The sequence below is a fragment of the Lepidochelys olivacea genome (genome assembly GCF_965140295.1).
Source record: "Lepidochelys olivacea isolate rLepOli2 genome assembly, chromosome: 10".
NCBI lineage: Eukaryota > Metazoa > Chordata > Testudines > Cheloniidae > Lepidochelys > Lepidochelys olivacea.
Window position 1 is genome coordinate 83615725 of NC_140420.1, and position 18982 is coordinate 83634706.

The 18982-nt window shown below is 41.8% G+C and overlaps 1 protein-coding gene across 1 annotated transcript in view; it reads right to left on the minus strand.

The window, feature by feature from the left end:
• CTDSPL2 (CTD small phosphatase like 2) overlaps window positions 1-18398 on the minus strand; it is a 71472-nt gene extending 53074 nt beyond the window's left edge. Inside the window, exon 1 of the mRNA XM_084641367.1 lies at window positions 18218-18398. The gene's annotated coding sequence lies outside the window, so the exon portion shown is untranslated. The remainder of the gene's footprint in view (window positions 1-18217) is intronic.
• Window positions 18399-18982: the final 584 nt, after the last annotated feature.

Here is an 18982-nt window from a genome sequence, read left to right on the forward strand (position 1 = left end):
TACATACTCTTCTTTGATTATCTCCAATAGAACGTACAATTAAATAGTTCCCTAATTGTTCCATAGCTGGAAACACAAAAATATAATTACATAAACTTAAAGGTAAGAAGGATTTTTAAGTGTGAGAGTATTGAGGAAATGCACATCATTAACATCCTTGAAATTACAAGTTTCAAAACATCAGTAACACACACACAGCTTCGTTTTTATTCTACTGCCTTGTTGCAAAAAAAATATATTACCACCACAAATATTTTAAACTACTTTTAATTATTCTCTTCCTCCATTTGGGACTATTCAGAATGTTCCTTTTGTACAAATTTTCTGCTAAAGGAAATGAAGTCAATCAACCTCACTGTGAAAAACCCCCAAGATACTACCACATTCAAATTTTCTTATTTTATAGTTAAAATTTGAGTTTTTTTCAATATCAATTATTGACACCATATATTCAATATTTGTATATATTTCCAACACATATTTATGCGGATATAAATCTATTCTTCCTCTGATCAAATTTGGTCCATTTTTTATTTCTCCCTGAAGAGCTGCATTATTGTCAATTTCATACAGGGAGATCCAAAGTGACTTGCTAATATATGTGTGCACACAAAAAATTGTGTTAATGGATCATTAAGGATGCCCAGTTAAAAAATGCGAAAAGTATTTTTTCTCCAAGAGTTAAGGTTCTAATAGCTATATTAACTTTTCAGTGCTGCTTTATACTGTTTATTTTAATATATATTTTGACATAACAGTAAAACACTGAAGAGACATGGTAAACTCCAAATTTACTCAGTTTCAGATGAGTCCCCTAGCCAATTTTTGTGATTTAGCAACCTTATTTTCCTATTTTGTTAAATGATTTTTCCTCCCCATGATTGTGTGACAATCTATTCAGAAAGGGCAAAACTGACTGACTATGTGGGGGAACAGGTTGTAGCTGTAAGACGTGTTTGGGTGCTACTAAAGTATAAATACTAAATAATGATTAAATGAATTATCACAAAGATTTCCCAAGTGCCCTAAGAAAAAATGAAAAAAATAACAATTCTCTACATTAAAGTCTGTCTTCAGCTACATCAGTATGATCCCACTGTTCTCAAATTCTGCCCTGAGCGGCACTTAAATTGATTCAATCTAATTGGCTCCAGTTTATTCTACCAGTGATGACTCTGCCATGTTAACAGGTGTAAAATGTAGTGACATTGTATTTTTGCACTATAAAAGTAAGCAGAGGTGACTCAAAATATAGAGGAACCAGATCTGTTGAGGAAGAAGATGCCATTTTTATGTTGTCATTTTTCAGGGTACAACAACAAAAAACATCACAAGTTGCCATTTATTCCCCCCCCCACTCCCCCCCCCCCCCCACTGTTCCTCACACATTCTTGTCAACTGCTGGAAATGGACCACCTTGATTATCATTACAAAATGTTCCCCCCAACAACCACCCCCACTCTCCTGCTGGTAATAGCTCACCTTATCTGATCACTCTTGTTACAGAGTGTATGGTAACACCCATTGTTTCATGTTCTCTATGTATATAAATCTCCCCACTGTATTTTCCACTGCATGCATCCGATGAAGTGAGCTGCAGCTCATGAAAGCTTATGCTCAAATAAATTTGTTAGTCTCTAAGGTGCCACAAGTACTCCTTTTCTTTTTTCAAGTTTAAAAAGTTCCTCAGAAAGGAGGTGCTAGAGAATTATTAAATATTACGATTATTAAATCAATACAACACGGACACATTCTCAAGTGCTGAAAATGTGAACAAGTTGGTATTTTAGTGTAGTGTGTAACTTGAGATTTTTTAGTTAACATTTATGATAGACCTGCAAGACTAAGGGCTTGTCTACACTGGCACTTTACAGCGCTGCAACTTTCTCGCTCAGGGGTGTGAAAAAACACACCCCTGAGCGCTGCAAGTTTCAGCACTGTAACATGCCAGTATAGACAGTACACCAGCGCTGGGAGCCGAGCTTCCAGTACTGGTACCTACACCCCTCGTGGAGGTGGGTTTTTTTAGAGCACTGGGAGAGCTCTTTCCCAGCCCTGTTCCGCGACCTCACAAGCCATGTTAAAACACCTCCACGGCAGCACTTTAATTATTGCATCTTTTAGGGCTTGTCTACACTGGCAAACAGTACTTGTGAATTTATGTGGTTCTTGGATTTTTCAAATCCTTCCCTGCTGTGGAGGCAGCCCCCCGGGAGGGGGGAAGAGATGGAATGCCTTGCGTCTCTCATCAGCAACCCCTCCAGCTGTTACTCCTGAGGGAATTCTGCACCAAAAAATTAAAAATTCTGCACATCATATTTTAATATTCTGCATATTTTATTTGTCAAAATAATGCAATATAATCACGCCGGTTTCAATTATTAGGTAATGTGTTCAATTATTAGGCAATTTATTTAAACTACAATACAATGGATGAAGAATGGGAGGGGGGAGCATTGGAGGAAATCCCCAAGCCCCCTTGCCTAATAGTAATGTAGCTAGGTTTGACCCTTTATTTCTAGTTATTAGTCAACAAATATCTGCATCCATATGCACAGTGTTACTTCATAGGCAACTGAAGAACAAGTGAGGGCTGGGGAATCAAACTCACAATTTATATCGACTACTGACCATCTCCAGAAAGATCAGTAGCAAACAGTTCATGGAGTACATTCTGATGAGAAATTTTTTCAGTCCAAAAATTTAGACCAGTTCTCATCACTAAAGCACCATAAGCATTTATAAGGCCATACTGTCCTTTACACCACTCTGGCCGTGTAAAGGAGCTTTAAAACTTTTACACCTGTTTTATGCTCCTGGGAGAATTCACAAAGACAATAGGAACAATTCACTAAGCAGGCAGGCTGCTACATTCTGCTCTGCCTGAGGGGACAGCCTGCACCACACCTACTTCCTCAGACACACTCCGAAGCCCTGCTCCTCATAGAATCATAGAATATCAGGGTTGGAAGGGACCTCAGGAGGTCATCTCCTCCAACCCCCTGCTCAAAGCAGGACCAATCCCCAACTAAATCATCCCAGCCAGGACTTTGTCAAGCCTGACCTTAAAAACTTCAAAGGAAGGAGATTCCACCACCTCCCTAGGTAACGCTTCACCATCCTCCTAGTGAAAAAGTTTTTCCTAATATCCAACCTAAACCTCCTGCACTGCAACTTGAGACCATTACTCGTCTGCTACCACTGAACAGTCTAGATCCATCCTCTTTGGAACCCCCTTTCAGGAAGTTGAAAGCAGCTATCAAATCCCCCCTCATTCTTCTCTTCCACAGACTAAACAATCTCAGTTCCCTCCATGATAAGCGTGCCACAATAGTGAGCGAGAGGGACAGAGTCTCTCTCTCTCTCATGCACGCCTGCTCACCCCTTCACACACCCCAGCTGGTGATTTACATCTCTATTGGCTGCTCTGGGCACCCGAACCAACCTGCCTGTGATGCCAGGGAGGGGCACATGACTGCTCTTGCAGTTTTCTTTTGCTCCCCCATCAGAAGTCATTTTTCTGCAGGGAAGCAAAGAAATCTGCGGGGAACATGAATTCTGGGCATCTACAGTGATGCAGAATTCCCCCAGGAGTAAGCAGCTGTTTAGGGAATAATGATGCCAGGCTCCAAAGGGATTCTAGTCTAGTCCTCCTTGACTATTAGGATGATTGCAGTGATAGAGTGATTTATATAAAAGTAAGAGATACAACTGTTTGGGGGAATCCTCTGGATTCTAATACAGATGAGAATAATCGTTATCTTCCTTTCCCCTCACTCATAACAAAAAATAACCTTTATCATCTCATATTTTCAAGTTTCATCGAATTCATTATTTTCCATCCTTATACACAGTTGTATACAATATACTGATGTATATATATTCATATGGCACTACAAAACTGTAGAGGGAAAACAGACCTGCAAGGATCAAAAATGGGCTTGTATTCTTTGTTGTTTACGACATTTAAAGGAGATCTTACTGTTAGTGACTTGTGGGTTTGGCGGGGAGGTGGGGGGTTTTGGTGCGGGGAAGGGTGAATTGGGGAGGCTTTCTAATTTTTATATTAGAAATTCAGGTCTTCTCTAACATAGGAGACTTTATGGCAATTAGAAAGCTAGAGAAATTTTGACATCATAAGAAACAAGTTTCAGAGTAACAGCCGTGTTAGTCTGTATTTGCAAAAAGAAAAGGAGTAAGAAGTGAGCATATAAGACAGGAAAGGATAGTCACACTGTTTAAAATGCCAGATATTTTTGTTCATTTTTGTTAACTATTAACTTCACTGCTTAACAAATACTTGGAACAAAAGGTAGTCATCACCTCTACCTCTTCAATTAAGGTGAGAGCTCACAATAAACATCCTGGGGAATTCTTAAGAAGCTCACCAGCAAAAGCAGGCAAGACCATTCTTGAAATTCTTAATATTTCTCATGTAAATAAGAGGAATATCTCCTTTCACCCAAACACCTCTTTCAGGCCCTTCTTCACTATACATCATGACTGAAGGGGGGGCGAGGGGGAAGGGAAAAAAAAGAAAAAAAAAGATAAGGAATTTTCTATACAGGGCCACTCAAGAAAATGAACCCAATTGATATTAAAGGTGTGAATTTAAAGTAGATAAGTTAAACTGCTTTAAACCTCTGTGTAGATACTCTTATTCAGAATTAAAGTGGCCTTAATTCAGGTTAGCTTAATTCAATTTAATTAATTCTGAATAAGAGTATCCACACAGGGATTTAATGTGGTCTAACTACCACTTTGAAAGTTAATTCAGATTAACTTTACTGAGGCCATGCCTGAATTGCCCTGCAGTTCAGACCACTGCAGGTATGAATAGCAAAGCGCATCAACGTGTTTAATGTTTTAATGTGAACTAGGAACCTTTTGGTTTCTGCAGGCAGTGTCCAGACAGGGGAGCCTCCATGCAGTACTTTGGTGCACACTGCTGTTGACAGCCCCATAGTCCAAACTGCAGGGCAGCACAGACAAGCCCTGCATGTAGGACAAGCCCACATATACAAGTCCGTAAGTGTTAAATCAGTTTTGAAGAATGTTAGACATTAATTTCTAGCTTCCTTATGTCCTGTACACAGTGGGCTTGGAACCAAATTTGGAAATAATGCTTGAACAAAGTCCAACACAACTGACTTCTAACATTTTAGTTGGCTAATGTGAACAAGTTAAGGATGTTTTTTTAAAAAGTGCATTCTAGCCTAGGCAGAGTTTGTTTTAAACATTTAACAAAATTTGTCCCAACTCATAATTACTTACAAAAACCTGTTGAGAAGCCATTTTAACTATACCATGCTTTAACACTTTCCCCAAGCTCTGTTCCTGGCCATAAGGCGCTCTCATGGTGTAAGTGTCACAAATGTGGACCCTTTTTAGCAAGATAGTTACCCACCAACAGCAAGCTCAGAAATCCCAATTATTTATAAAAAAACAACAGCCTTATTTTCAAATACTTATAATTTTTAACAAGTAGGCAGAGTAGCACGTAGCATCAGAGACAACAATGGTAGAACACTCCCACAAAAAATGTTTTTAAAAGTCAGAGATTGAGGGAAAACAGATTGAAGAATGCATTAATCAATTCTGCAGAGCTTTGATTGAGACCTCATGCGCTTTTTGAATATCACACACGGTGGATTTGATTTAAATCAAATTGATTAAAATAATTATTGAAATCATTAGTCAGGAAGACTCGATTTAATCATGGATTTCTACATAAAAGTGCATTCTGGAATACGCTGCTCAAACAGTTTCACTTTTGTTTCTACTGCCTGTCCCTCCCTTCTCACATTTATCTCCAGACTGCTTCTCCTTGCCCAGCTCTATTCCGCCACCAACAATCTTCTATTCACAGAATATCACAGAATATTAGGGTTGGAAGGGACCTCAGGAGGTCATCTATCCAACCCCCTGCTCAAAGTAGGACCAATCCCCAATTTTTGCCCCAGATCCCTAAATGACCCCCTCAAGGATTGAATTTACAATGCTCAAACCATTGAGCTATCCCTCCCCCCCAATGGTTCCATTTTCTCCTGTAGGCAAGTTTGAGTGTACCCTTATCACCACAAAAAGAAAAGGAGTACTTGTGGCACCTTAGAGACTAACCAATTTATTTGAGCATAAGCTTTCGTGAGCTACAGCTCACTTCATTGGATGCATACTGTGGAAAGTGTAGAAGATCTTTTTATATACACACAAAGCATGAAAAAATACCTCCTCCCACCCCACTCTCCTGCTGGTAATAGCTTATCTAAAGTGACCACTCTCCTTACAATGTGTATGATAATCAAGGTGGGCCATTTCCAGCACAAATCCAGGGTTTAATAAGAACGTCTGGGGGCGGAGAGAGGGGGGTAGGAAAAAACAAGGTGAAATAGGTTACCTTGCATAATGACTTAGCCACTAGAGACTGGGAGTGGCTAAGTCATTATGCAAGGTAAAATTTAGGCTTGAATAGAGACTGGGAGTGGCTAAGTCATTATGCAAGGTAATCTATTTCATCTTGTTTTTTCCTCCCCCCCCCCCCCCCCACGTTCTTGTTAAACCCTGGATTTGTCCTGGAAATGGCCCACCTTGATTATCATACACATTGTAAGGAGAGTGGTCACTTTAGATAAGCTATTACCAGCAGGAGAGTGGGTTTGTGTGTGTGATGGGGGGGGGGGGTGAGAAAACCTGGATTTGTGCTGGAAATGGCCCAACTTGATTATCATACACATTGTAAGGAGAGGTTTCAGAGTAACAGCTGTGTTAGTCTGTATTCGCAAAAAGAAAAGGAGTACTTGTGGCACCTTAGAGACTAACCAATTTATTTGCTGTAGCTCACGAAAGCTCATGCTCAAATAAATTGGTTAGTCTCTAAGGTGCCACAAGTACTCCTTTTCTTATTGTAAGGAGAGTGATCACTTTAGATAAGCTATTACCAGCAGGAGAGTGGGGTGGGAGGAGGTATTTTTTCATGCTTTGTGTGTATATAAAAAGATCTACACTTTCCACAGTATGCATCCGATGAAGTGAGCTGTAGCTCACGAAAGCTTATGCTCAAATAAACTGGTTAGTCTCTAAGGTGCCACAAGTCCTCCTTTTCTTTTTGCGAATACAGACTAACACTGCTGTTACTCTGAAACTTATCACCACAGTTCATTTCCCTTATTATTTCCACTAGGAGCTTATCAGGATCTGGCTAGGTTGGTAACCCCACCACGGCTCCAGAGACACTATGACTGCCAGCTCATGCAAATGCACCTATTCATTGAACTTTTTGAAACTTTGCACTTTTAGAGAGAGGTGAGGGATTCACTCTGTGTACACAAATTTGCAGAGGGACAATAGGGTTGAGGTCTGCTATTTCTCACCTCTATATATTATTTATTTATTTTAAAACATTTTTGCTGTTAACAAGCATGTTATCTCTGGGGACACAAATCCACAGTTTGAGAACTGCAAAACTAAGCATCTCTGATGGTATCTTCTGAGCACTGAGTCCCATTGGGTAGATAGAAAGATTAACCTAAATAATCTATACAGAGGCCCCTGAAACCTCATAAAACTGGGTCTCTAATCCATGAACTACTGAAACTCATTTACAAAACTTTTCTTAAACATTACATGAATATATTGTCTCATACTATACAATTAGAATTTATAATCCCGATTCCATGATGAGATATCTTTGAGTTACAATGTATCTTAATAAAAACTATCTTTAGATCAGTTTTTTCCTCAAAAAGCATTTTATCAAAAAAAAATCCTATTTAAATAAAAAAAATCAGATTTTTCTGATTTAAAAAAAAACACACATTGATTTTTATCCACCCTGATATCAAATTAAGATGTCACTAATTCTGAACTTCAGAGGGAGTGTCCCGGTCAGACACTGTAGTTTTTAATTTGTACTCTGAATCTGAAAATAGGAAAATACCACTTCAGTTGTTCCACTTTGTGTTAAGGAAATGTGACACTGGGTGCAGAATCATCAAAATCTTTTCTTACAACCCCCCAACTATTATTATTTCATTTTTAGTGTGGGAATTTCACAGAATGATCAAATCATTCATGTGGAAGAGTGCTGTCCTGACTGAAAGCAGCCACAGAAGCATGAGACCAACTGGTTTTACACTATCTACACACCTTTTCTGCATACAAAAGCTGTACTACTTCAGCGGTTCTCAAACTTCATTGCACCTCTTCTGACAACAAAAATTACTACACGACCCCAAGAAGGGGGACCAAAGCCTGAGCCCAAGCCCAAGCCCTGCTGCCCCAGCAGGGGTGGAGGGGGATGGGAGCCCCAAACCAAAGTCTGAGGGCTTCATCCCCCAATGTCGGGACTGTAACCTGAGCCCTGCTACTCAGGGTTGAAGCCGAAGTCTGAGCCCCACCACCCAGGGCTAAAGCCTTCAGGCTTCAGCTTCAGTCCCGGGCAGTGGGGCTCAGGCTTTAGCTTCAGCCCTCGGCCTGCGCAAGTCTAAGGCCAGCCCTGGTAACCCCATTAAAACAGGGTCACGACCCACTTTGGGGGCCCAACCCACAGTTTCAGAACCGCTGTACTAACTTAACTATACTGGTATAGTTAAAACAGTGCAACTGACCACAGTACGGGTGCTGTTATGCCAGTATAAAAGTGATTATACTGCTATAACTATCTATACAGCAAGATGAATAATCTATACCAGTCTATTTGTGTCCTTACTAGGGGTTGTACAGTATAATTATTTTGGTAAAAAAATAATCAAACCCCTAATTGAAATAGTTATGCCAGTACAAAATTTGTGTGTAGTTGAGGCCAATTTCCAATTGCCCCTACCACTGGAAAAGTGTGAATATGCAGGAGCACACTTTGTCACACCTCCATCTCTAAAGTTGCTGCCACCTGAAACAAAAAGGAGAAGAAAGAAATATATGGAGAGAGGCTGCAAGAGCACTCCATTTGGAATATCTTTTTAACATGAAAAGTAGGGAACCATCTATGACAGACCTCTATTTCCTGATCTCAAGCCACTTTACAGTTTGGAACCCTACTTCATGCACTGGTCCAGGACACATTTATACTGGTTATCAATCTTTGAAGGTGAACACTATGCTATGTTTTTTGAAAACCTAAGTGCAGTAAATCAACTGAATTTCCCTATCAAGCAGAAATACCTCTAAATAACTCCAACAGTTTGGTTAGCAGGATACCCCTAAACTCAAGTAACTTTTTGACACTTGTTTTAAACAATGGAATCATGTTTGCCACGTTCAAATTCTCAGAAGTTTCTTCCAAACTTACTGATCTTTTAAGAATGTCCACTAAAAATGTCAAGGTTCAAAGAACTTCCTGGCTCACTTCCTTTAACAATCATGGGCCCTGTCTTGATGGGCTAACAGGGTGTTTTTCAACCATGTTTAAACTAAATCAGTTTAAAAAAGTATAATTGCTTTGTCTTTATTAGTTTTAAAAGGTGTTAACTAGACTGAATTAAGTAATTCAATCTAATGTCATACCTTTAAATCTAGTCTAGGCAAGGTCTGTAAATACATTTAACTTTTTAATAGCTATTTCTGTTATCTATATATTACCTTTATCTACTGTAACTTCCTGTCTGCTGTTTCCAGAAAACTGATCTCTGACTTATGGCCTCAGGCAGTCCTAATAATCCTTTTCTTCACAGAAGCAATGTAACTCTTTCACAACTATGCTTTTTTAATTATTCTGATAGAAGCTTTCATTTTCAAAATGTATAAATAAAGTGTGTACCTATACATACATGCACTACAAGCATGTGCACATTGCTCCAAACAGCCAGAATACCACAGTTTGGGCTGGTCCTTTAAGGGAGATGGGCCCAGCCCCACAGGTGATGGATTTGGGCTTGAGCCAGTGGTTGGGTCAGGTGAGCAGGCACCTCATTATAGCCCAAGGGCAGTCCTTCCTATAAAAGGACACCTGCTGCCTCAGAGGTGAGGAGACTAAGGGCTAGAAAAGAGCTGTCATCTAATGCACTGAGCTATAAGGGTAAAAAGGAGAGAGAACTGGAAGGAATCCAGAGGGGACCCACGGAAGAAGCTCTTCCCTACCAGCCAGCAGGAAAGCTGGAGCTATGGAGAGGGAGGGGCAAAACCCTTCAGATGGAATGAAGGAGCAAAACAGATTACAAAGCCCTGAGAAGAAGGCTGGGACATTCTAGTTTTAACTGTGTTTCATGTTAGTAAACCAGATTATCGAGAAGAGACTACTTCAAAACCACCAGCAGTTTATGGAAGGAGATACACTGAAGGCAGCAGAAGTGTTGAACAATAGATGAGGTAAGAATCTATTACACAGGGTAATTAAACAAATTTAGGCCAGATTTTAAGAAATATTCAGCACCTGCAATTATCCTGTAGTTCTATTGTAGTTGCAGATATCTAGACAAGAATTTACAAATGTGATATTAGACTGAGTAACTTAGCTCAATCTAGCTAATGCTTTCTGAACATAGTTTAAGTCTAAGCAACTGAATTTTAGCATATGGTTGTTAAAGCATGGTTGTTAACCTGAGGTAGGTAACTACATAATATTACACCTTTAAAGTCTAGTCTTTTAAGTCTAAGTTTGGCCTTGCGTACTTGCTGCCTTCTGCTACTTGCATATTCCACAAAGTCCAAATGTGTTGCAGATCACCAGCTTGATCACTTGACAACATCACTCACCACAAAAAAGCAATAAATATTGGAGCCTACCTATGAAGTAAGAATTTCTAAATAAATTTAGAATTGTCTTTATAATTCTTTTATAAAATTAATTTTATACCCCAGCTTTTGGGATGAGATGGGTAGCAGCAGCAGGCATCCTGGGGCATCACATCAAACAGGAGCTGGTAATTCTGCAAAGTGAAACTCACTGTTGACCTGAAAAAAGCCACTTTTTTTTTAAATGAGGTGAAGGCTTGTTTAATCATGGGAGAGGCATCTCACTAAATAATTTTATACCTGATTAAACTACATGAAGGCAAAATAAGTATTGCAAATTCAAAACTGGAAGAAAAAGGAAACAAAACATGTCAGCTTGTACCAATATTTCCTCACCTATGTCCTCCATGATTATGGAGATGCCTGGTAACAACTCCATAGTTACTACGCACAGTAAAATGGGCTTAAAATGAGGCATAAATTCCTGTTTACCTAAAGACAGGTGGAAGAACAGTGCGAAATTTCATGAAGAGTTAATTTTTATGCTTTCTGTGTATCTTTTGCTTGATTTCTCCAACTTTTAACAGGAAGTCTGAATGTGAGCTCTGAAAGAAATTTTCTATGGCCTACATTTTCATAGTTGACCAACACTGTCTGCCTACACAAAACTTAGGCCATGTCTATACTCCTACATTAGGTCAACCTATGTAGGTGTCTCAGGAGTGCGAAAAAGTCACACACCCTGAGTGACCTAGTTAAATTGTATCAGAGGGGTAGCTGTGTTAGTCTGGACCTCTAGAAGCGGCAAAGAGTCCTATGGCACCTTATAGACTAACAGACATATTGGAACATAAGCTTTTGTGCATGAATACCCACTTTGTCAGATGCACGTCCAAGTGGGTATTCACCCACAAGCTTATGCTCCAATACGTCTGTTAGCCTATAAGGTGCCACAGGACTCTTTGCTGCTTTTATAGTTAAACTGACCTAACCCCAGGTATAGACTGCCCTAGATTAATGGACTATTTTTTCCATTGATCTAGCTATTGCCTCTCAGGCAGGTGGATTAACTAAATCAATTGGAGAACCTCTCCCATTGCTCTGGTATGTGTCTACACTTAAGTGCTACAGCTGGGCCACTGTAGCATTTCAAGTGTAGACAAGCCCTTAGGCAGTGGATCCCACTTAGATCTGCTGCAACATGTAGGGGGTTCTTTAAACATTGTATTTAATGTTAGTTTTAGCAAGCCTGGTTGATGGGGGGGCTGGGTTCTCATAAAACCAGCTGTCAGGAGCTACACTCATTAGATTTTCCACTACAACAGAAGGAATCACATGCAGCTGCTAGTAAAGAGAATATTCATAGAATATCAGGGTTGGAAGGGACCCCAGAAGGTCATCTAGTCCAACCCCCTGCTCAAAGCAGGACCAATTCCCAGTTAAATCATCCCAGCCAGGGCTTTGTCAAGCCTGACCTTAAACTTCTAAGGAAGGAGATTCTACCACCTCCCTAGGTAACGCATTCCAGTGTTTCACCACCCTCTTAGTGAAAAAGTTTTTCCTAATATCCAATCTAAACCTCCCCCACTGCAACTTCAGACCATTACTCCTCGTTCTGTCATCTGCTACCATTGAGAACAGTCTAGAGCCATCCTCTTTGGAACCCCCTTTCAGGTAGTTGAAAGCAGCTATCAAATCCCCCCTCATTCTTCTCTTCTGCAGGCTAAACAATCCCAGCTCCCTCAGCCTCTCCTCATAAGTCATGTGTTCTAGACCCCTAATCATTTTTGTTGCCCTTCGCTGGACTCTCTCTCCAATTTATCCACATCCTCCTTGTAGTGTGGGGCCCAAAACTGGACACATTCTTCAGCACCAGCTATACTTCTGCATCACACAGGCTTGCCCATAGATCTTAATGCTTTATAAACTACAATAAATCATTTTACTGATCAGGAAACTGAATCACAGAGGTGGTGATTTGTTCAGGGTCACACAGCAGGTCATTCGCAGAGCTGGGATTAAACCAGCCTCTTGACACTCAAGAGTGTCACTGGGCCATCCTATCTGAAATGTCCCCCTCTTCCCTCCCCAAATCTCCTTCCCTAGACAACCAGGTAAAACCAAAGCCACTTACAATATTTTACACATGACTAAGGGCTTGTTTACACAGGGACACTCAAAGCTAATCAGAATTAACTTAAAGTTTGAATTTAAAGTGGATTAGTTAAACAACAAGCTCCTGTGAAGGTGCAGTCTTTCAGAATTAAAGAGGTTGGTCTTCAGTTTACTTTAATTAATTTCCTAAACCAAATTAAGGTCACTTTAATTCTGAATAAGAGCATCCACATAGGGGTTTATGTGGTTTAACTAATTCACTTTAAATTCATACCTTCAATTAATCTGGATATATCTCTTCTGAATGGCCCTGTGTAGGCAAACCCTAAGAAAGCCTTGGTTGAACTAATCCCTGAAACTGACTTTATGGAAATCACTTAACATAAAATGAAATATGCCAACAATTCAAAATCCACCAATCCCATTTTTTTAAGTGATCACAATAGGGATCCATGAAGTGTATGGATCGTCTCTTAATTTTTCAATAGTAGTTGAAAAATTAAGACCTTCACCTAGAAATGTAAAACTGATACTAATAAATCCACTTTATATTTTAAAGTAGTGGCAATGTAGACAGTTTAACACAACCATACATCAACAGATTTGTTTCCAAATAGCTTGATCTATGAAAAGCAAAACTAAAAAAATACAAATCAATACAACATTACTCTGCAACAGGCATTACATTTTAGCATAACAACCTACAATATTAAGAATGTTTTACAGGGCTTGACATTTTGAATGCCAAAGGCAATGTGAACCAGAATTCTACTTTACTGACCAAGCTTATAGGGAGAATTTACTATTCCGCTGGAGAATCAGAGAAGGATTTCCCCAACAAAAAATTCCATCCTTAAGTATAACTTACTATGAATTTGATTGGGAGAGTGTGAAATAATAAAGAAAAGCTCCTTCTAATGACTGGTAATGCAAAGTGCTACTACATGAAGGAACAGAATTTGATTCAGGCTTAGTCCTTCTCCTCCTGGGACAGTAAAAGCTGGGAGCATCAGTGTCTGATCCGTTCGTGCATCACAACAGCACTTTGTCAACAGGAATGCTCCTAAGACAAAGCAAGGAAGGGGAGTGGAATCAAGAGGGAAGAAAACTTGGCAGCCTGAATTAAAGTCCTGTTCTGACATCAATGCAGTCCATAAACAGTGTGAGATACTCCGTGGCTGGCCAGGGGAGGCCAGGCTAAAATAGTAAGCACACCAGTTGGCAGCAAGGGGGACAGAGCCCAGGAGTTCCAAGAATGAACAGACGAAGTTAGGGAAATAGCCAACAAAAAATCCATGAGTACATGTTACTTCACTTCTGAAAGTTCCAGTTTGTCTTCTAGTAACAAACAGTACACAATTCTGCAGAAACAGAGTCTCTTATTTCTGTGTTTGAAAGAACAGAAATGGTAAAAATCAGCCCAGCAAAGGATATAGCTTCTAGACAGGTTTCAGAGTAACAGCCATGTTAGTCTGTATTCGCTAAAAGAAAAGGAGTACTTGTGGCACCTTAGAGACTAACCAATTTATTTGAGCATGAGCTTTCGTGAGCTACTCACGAAAGCTCATGCTCAAATAAATTGGTTAGTCTCTAAGGTGCCACAAGTACTCCTTTTCTTTTAGCTTCTAGACAGAATTTGGCTCTTCACTCAACATGAAGTCAAGAGCTAAAAGTTCTTTAGATTCAGAACACCTGTCCCTCTTTGGGGAAGAAATCATTATTTTATACTTAAGAAACCTCTCCAAGTGACTCCTCAGGGTAGCTTTAGTTTGGCTCTAGAGGAGGTCATGTCCAGTGGCCTTCAGCTAGATGAAGGGTCACTGCTACATGGGGTTCTCAAGGATGGTAAAACAGGAGAGACCAGAAAACTATTTTAAGCAGTCTATGTATATGAGCACATCAGACAATCTGTCCATGAATGTCGTAAACAATCCAAAGAAACCATTACCATCTGCTCATAAATACATTGTTAATAAATATATACTCAATTACTCTAAAAACTAAAACTTAAATGAAGTTAACATACATTTCAACTCTTCAACCTATTTATCTGGAGGTGGTAGAAATCTCCTTCCTTAGAAGTTTTTAAGGTCAGGCTTGACAAAGCCCTGGCTGGGATGATTTAATTGGGGATTGGTCCTGCTTTGAGCAGGGGGTTGGACTAGAAGACTACCTCAGGAGGACCAACCCTGATATTCTATTTTGGGATTCTCTTCTCCACCTCTTCAAAAATTCTGATTAAAAATAGTTACTATTCAAAATTAACACTCAAATTTTGAGTCAAACAAACAAGAGCAAAGGGTTACATTTTTGCTGTCACCCCATGTGTAAGCTGTGCCTGTTACACCCCCTACTGCAAAGAGTCTCCTAACAGTGATTTATTTTATATATAAACCATGCTTCATTACCTACCAGTTACAATAGGACAGGCCTCAGTCTCAATTTCAGTTTTAATTTTGTATTTCCTTGCTTTTATTAGTGTCACAACCTTAATTTCACTAACTGGTGTCAAGAAAAGAAATATTCACTTATATGAATCATGAAAGACTGCTACTGACAAACACAGTAAAATTAAGGGTGCTAAATGGCTGAAGAGGATAATGTAATTAAAAAGGAAACAAAGAACACCACTCAACTTGGCTATTCCAAAAATAAGTTTTGTCATTATGTCATTCTTTTGATGAACAAAGTAAGACTTTTTTCACAGTAACTTGTTAGTGCCATCTTTCCCTCCAGCTTTAAATTTACACTCTATTGAAGTAAAGTTACCTTTAGGTTACTGAAATGCATGGACATTTACAAAATAATATCCTCAACTTCTATAATACCCCTCACAAGAGATCTCCAATAACTTTACAAACATTAAAACTCTGAAAACCTGTGTGGCGCAGGAAAGGGATATCTAAAGACAAATCCCTGAAATGCAGTCATATGAGACGGTACAGGGTAATGATTAGGAACTTTATTCTGTACCCCTGAAGTCAGTGAGAAGTCTTGACCAAAATGCCACACAATATTTTAGGAAAGAAAGTGAAAAACGCTTTACACAGTGTAAATATCCTGGCAGGAATAACAGAATTTAGAGAGGCGAAATGCAATTACCTGAGTTTGTCCAGAACCCTGGGGCACACACCCCTAATTCTTACAAAAAGTGCCATGACATCTTTAAAGTCTACAAATGGGCAAGACATGTGTGCAAAACCAAAACTAAGTAAAACAAAATAGCTTCACCAAAATCATAACACTTCCTAGGACAAATAACATCTGAGAAAATATTATAATATACCCATTAGACAGAAATAAAAGTAGTGGGGTTCTCTTGTGCTCACAGCATGTAAGAATTAAGGTTCCAGGATTTTATTTTTGCCACTGTCAAACATTCAGTGTAACTTTGACAGGTTTCAGAATAGCAGCCATGTTGGTCTGTATTCGCAAAAAGAAAAGGAGTACTTGTGGCACCTTAGAGACTAACAAATTTATCTGAGCATAAGCTTTAGTGAGCTACAAAGATTATGCTCAAATTTTAGTCTCTAAAATGCCACAAGTACTCCTTTTTTCTTTTTGTGTAACTTTAAGTCATAACCTCGCTATACCTCAGTTCAGCCATGTGTAAAATAGGTACAATATAACTACCTTACCTCAGTGTGCCATGACATAATAATAATAATAATAACATTTATACAGGTCTTTTTATCTTCACAGCCCTTCACAAACATGAACTAATCAATCCTCACAACACCCCTGTGAGGTGGTATTATTCCCATTTTACTGATGAGAAAACCAGAAAAGAGGTTAAGTGACTTGCCTGAGGCAACAGAGCAATAATTAAGTGCTTTGAGATCCTCTCATACACCACAGCACTATAAGAGTGAAAAGTACTCTGTCATCATCCAAAAAAGGAAAGAACCAGGCATATGCAGCATTGTGATCCTCAGTATTATTTTTTAAATGAAAAATAAATATATGAAGTTGTGAAACCAAATATTCTAATAAAACAGAGTGAGACAGGTACTGAACTACATCCCCAAAAATCATCATCATGAAAGGGAACAAACACACCCAGCAATGCACTCTTCGGTATTATGATAAAAGGAGTGATAGCAGGTTCTGACATAGAGCCTACTAAATTGTTGCAAAAATGACCATTGTACCCATTCTGTGATGCAGGCCCAAGTATTATTGTAAAATGAGCAACAGGCAAACCCACTGCTGCACTCCCCAACATTATAGAAGTGAGCAACTGACACATTCAGTGCAGCAGTGCATTCCCAATATTATGATACAACTCAGTGATGGGGACATCTTATGCAGTGGTCCCCAATATTATCATAGTGAGTGAGACATGTCCACTGTGGCAGTTCCCCAATTAATTACTGTAAAAGGCTACAGGGCTGTCTACCACTCCAATAATATTACTGTAGTCAGTTACAGGAATGTCCAGTGATGCTCTCCCCAATATTATTCCTTTAACAGTCAGCAACAAGCACATCCAAGGTTATGTTCCCCATTATTATTACCAATAGACAGAGCAACAAGCCTATCTGGCACTACTCACCCCATTCCTACTATTGTTAAGAGTCAAGGGTAGGGACAGCTGGCACTGCGCTCCCCAATATCACAGCAATAAGAGTCAGTGACAGGCATGCACAGGCACAGCGTTCCCCAGCATCATTATTCAGTCCAGGACAGGCTCATCCCATACTACAGTGCTATTACTTTCAGAGTTAGCCCACAGCCATGTCCAGTGCTTCACTCCCCAATATAATTGCGACAAGAGTCAGCAACAGGCAGGTCCGGTGTTGCACTCCCCACACTTCCCCCTGTGTGTGCGCGTGTTTGTGTGTAACATGGACTCGGATGCAGCCAGCAGAGCTACGCCCCCTAAACAAACCCAACTTGGGATGCACACAAGCCAGCAGCAGCAGGGGGGTACCCCCCACTGGACACCCAGGCAGCCTACCGAGTCAGAGCATTAACCATACACACCGACCCCCCAGAATAACCGGGGGCAGCCCGGAGGTGGGGGAGCAGCTTGGGGGAGGCATCTGGGATTCTAGGCGGAGTCGTCTCACCATAGGCCTAGGCCTGAAGGGGGAGGCTCGGGGTGTCAGGGGGGAGGTGACAGTCCCCCAGCCCCCTCCCCCAGCACAGGGAGGTTCGGGGGGGGAGGCTGGGGCCCCTCTCCGGAGGGGGGTGCACTGAGTGGCCTCTGAGGTGGGGAGGGAGGGCGACCAGGGAAGCGGTGTCTCCTCACTCCCGGGGCAGAGGAGCCCCCGACGGGGAAGGGTTTACACCGGGGGGGGGAGCCCGCTAGTAAGGAGGGGGGCAAGGCCCGGAGGGGGGGCTCCTCCAGGGCCACTTTGGGAGTGAGCCCCCTTGGCTCCCCCCGATCCCGGGCGGGACCCCGCGCTGGCTGGGAGGGGGTGTCAGCTACCTGTGGGTGCGGGGTGCCGAGGAGGAGGCGGGCCCCGGTATCCGGGGCCCCGGCGGCCAGGCCGGGCGGACGCCGCTGTGTTTACACCGCCGCCGGGGCTCCGCAGCCGCTCAGCAGCCAGTCGCCATTTCCCGCCTACCGACCTGCTACTCCGCACGGAGGGACCCGGATGGGAGAGGGGCCGCCGCGCAGGCGCAGCCCTGCCGGGGGCGGGGGTCGGGACGGTGCCGGGGAGGAGCGGGGCCTCGCGCGGGGGGCAACGCCGAGGGGAGCGGGCGGCTGAGGCGGAGCGGCCGACACCGGGAGGGGCTGTCCGTGGGCGGTCGGGCTGTCGGGGGGGGGGCTCACGCTGGGAAGGGGATTGTGGGGCGCCTCACGCTGGAGGGGCTGTCAGTGGGGCGAGAGCTGTGGGGGGGCGCCTCACACTGGGGGGGGCTCTGAGTGGGGGTTGCCTCACACGGGGGGCGCCTCACAGTGAGAGGGGGCTCTGAGTGGGGGCGTTGCCTCACACTGGGAGGGGGGCTCTGAGTGGGGGCGTTGCCTCACACTGGGGGGGGCGCCTTACACTGGGGGGGTTGCCTCACAGTGAGAGGGGGCTCTGAGTGGGGGCGTTGCCTCACACTGGGGGGGGCGCCTTACACTGGGGGGGTTGCCTCACAGTGAGAGGGGGCTCTGAGTGGGGGCGTTGCCTTACACTGGGGGGGTTGCCTCACAGTGAGAGGGGGCTCTGAGTGGGGGCATTGCCTCACACTGGGGGGGGCTCTG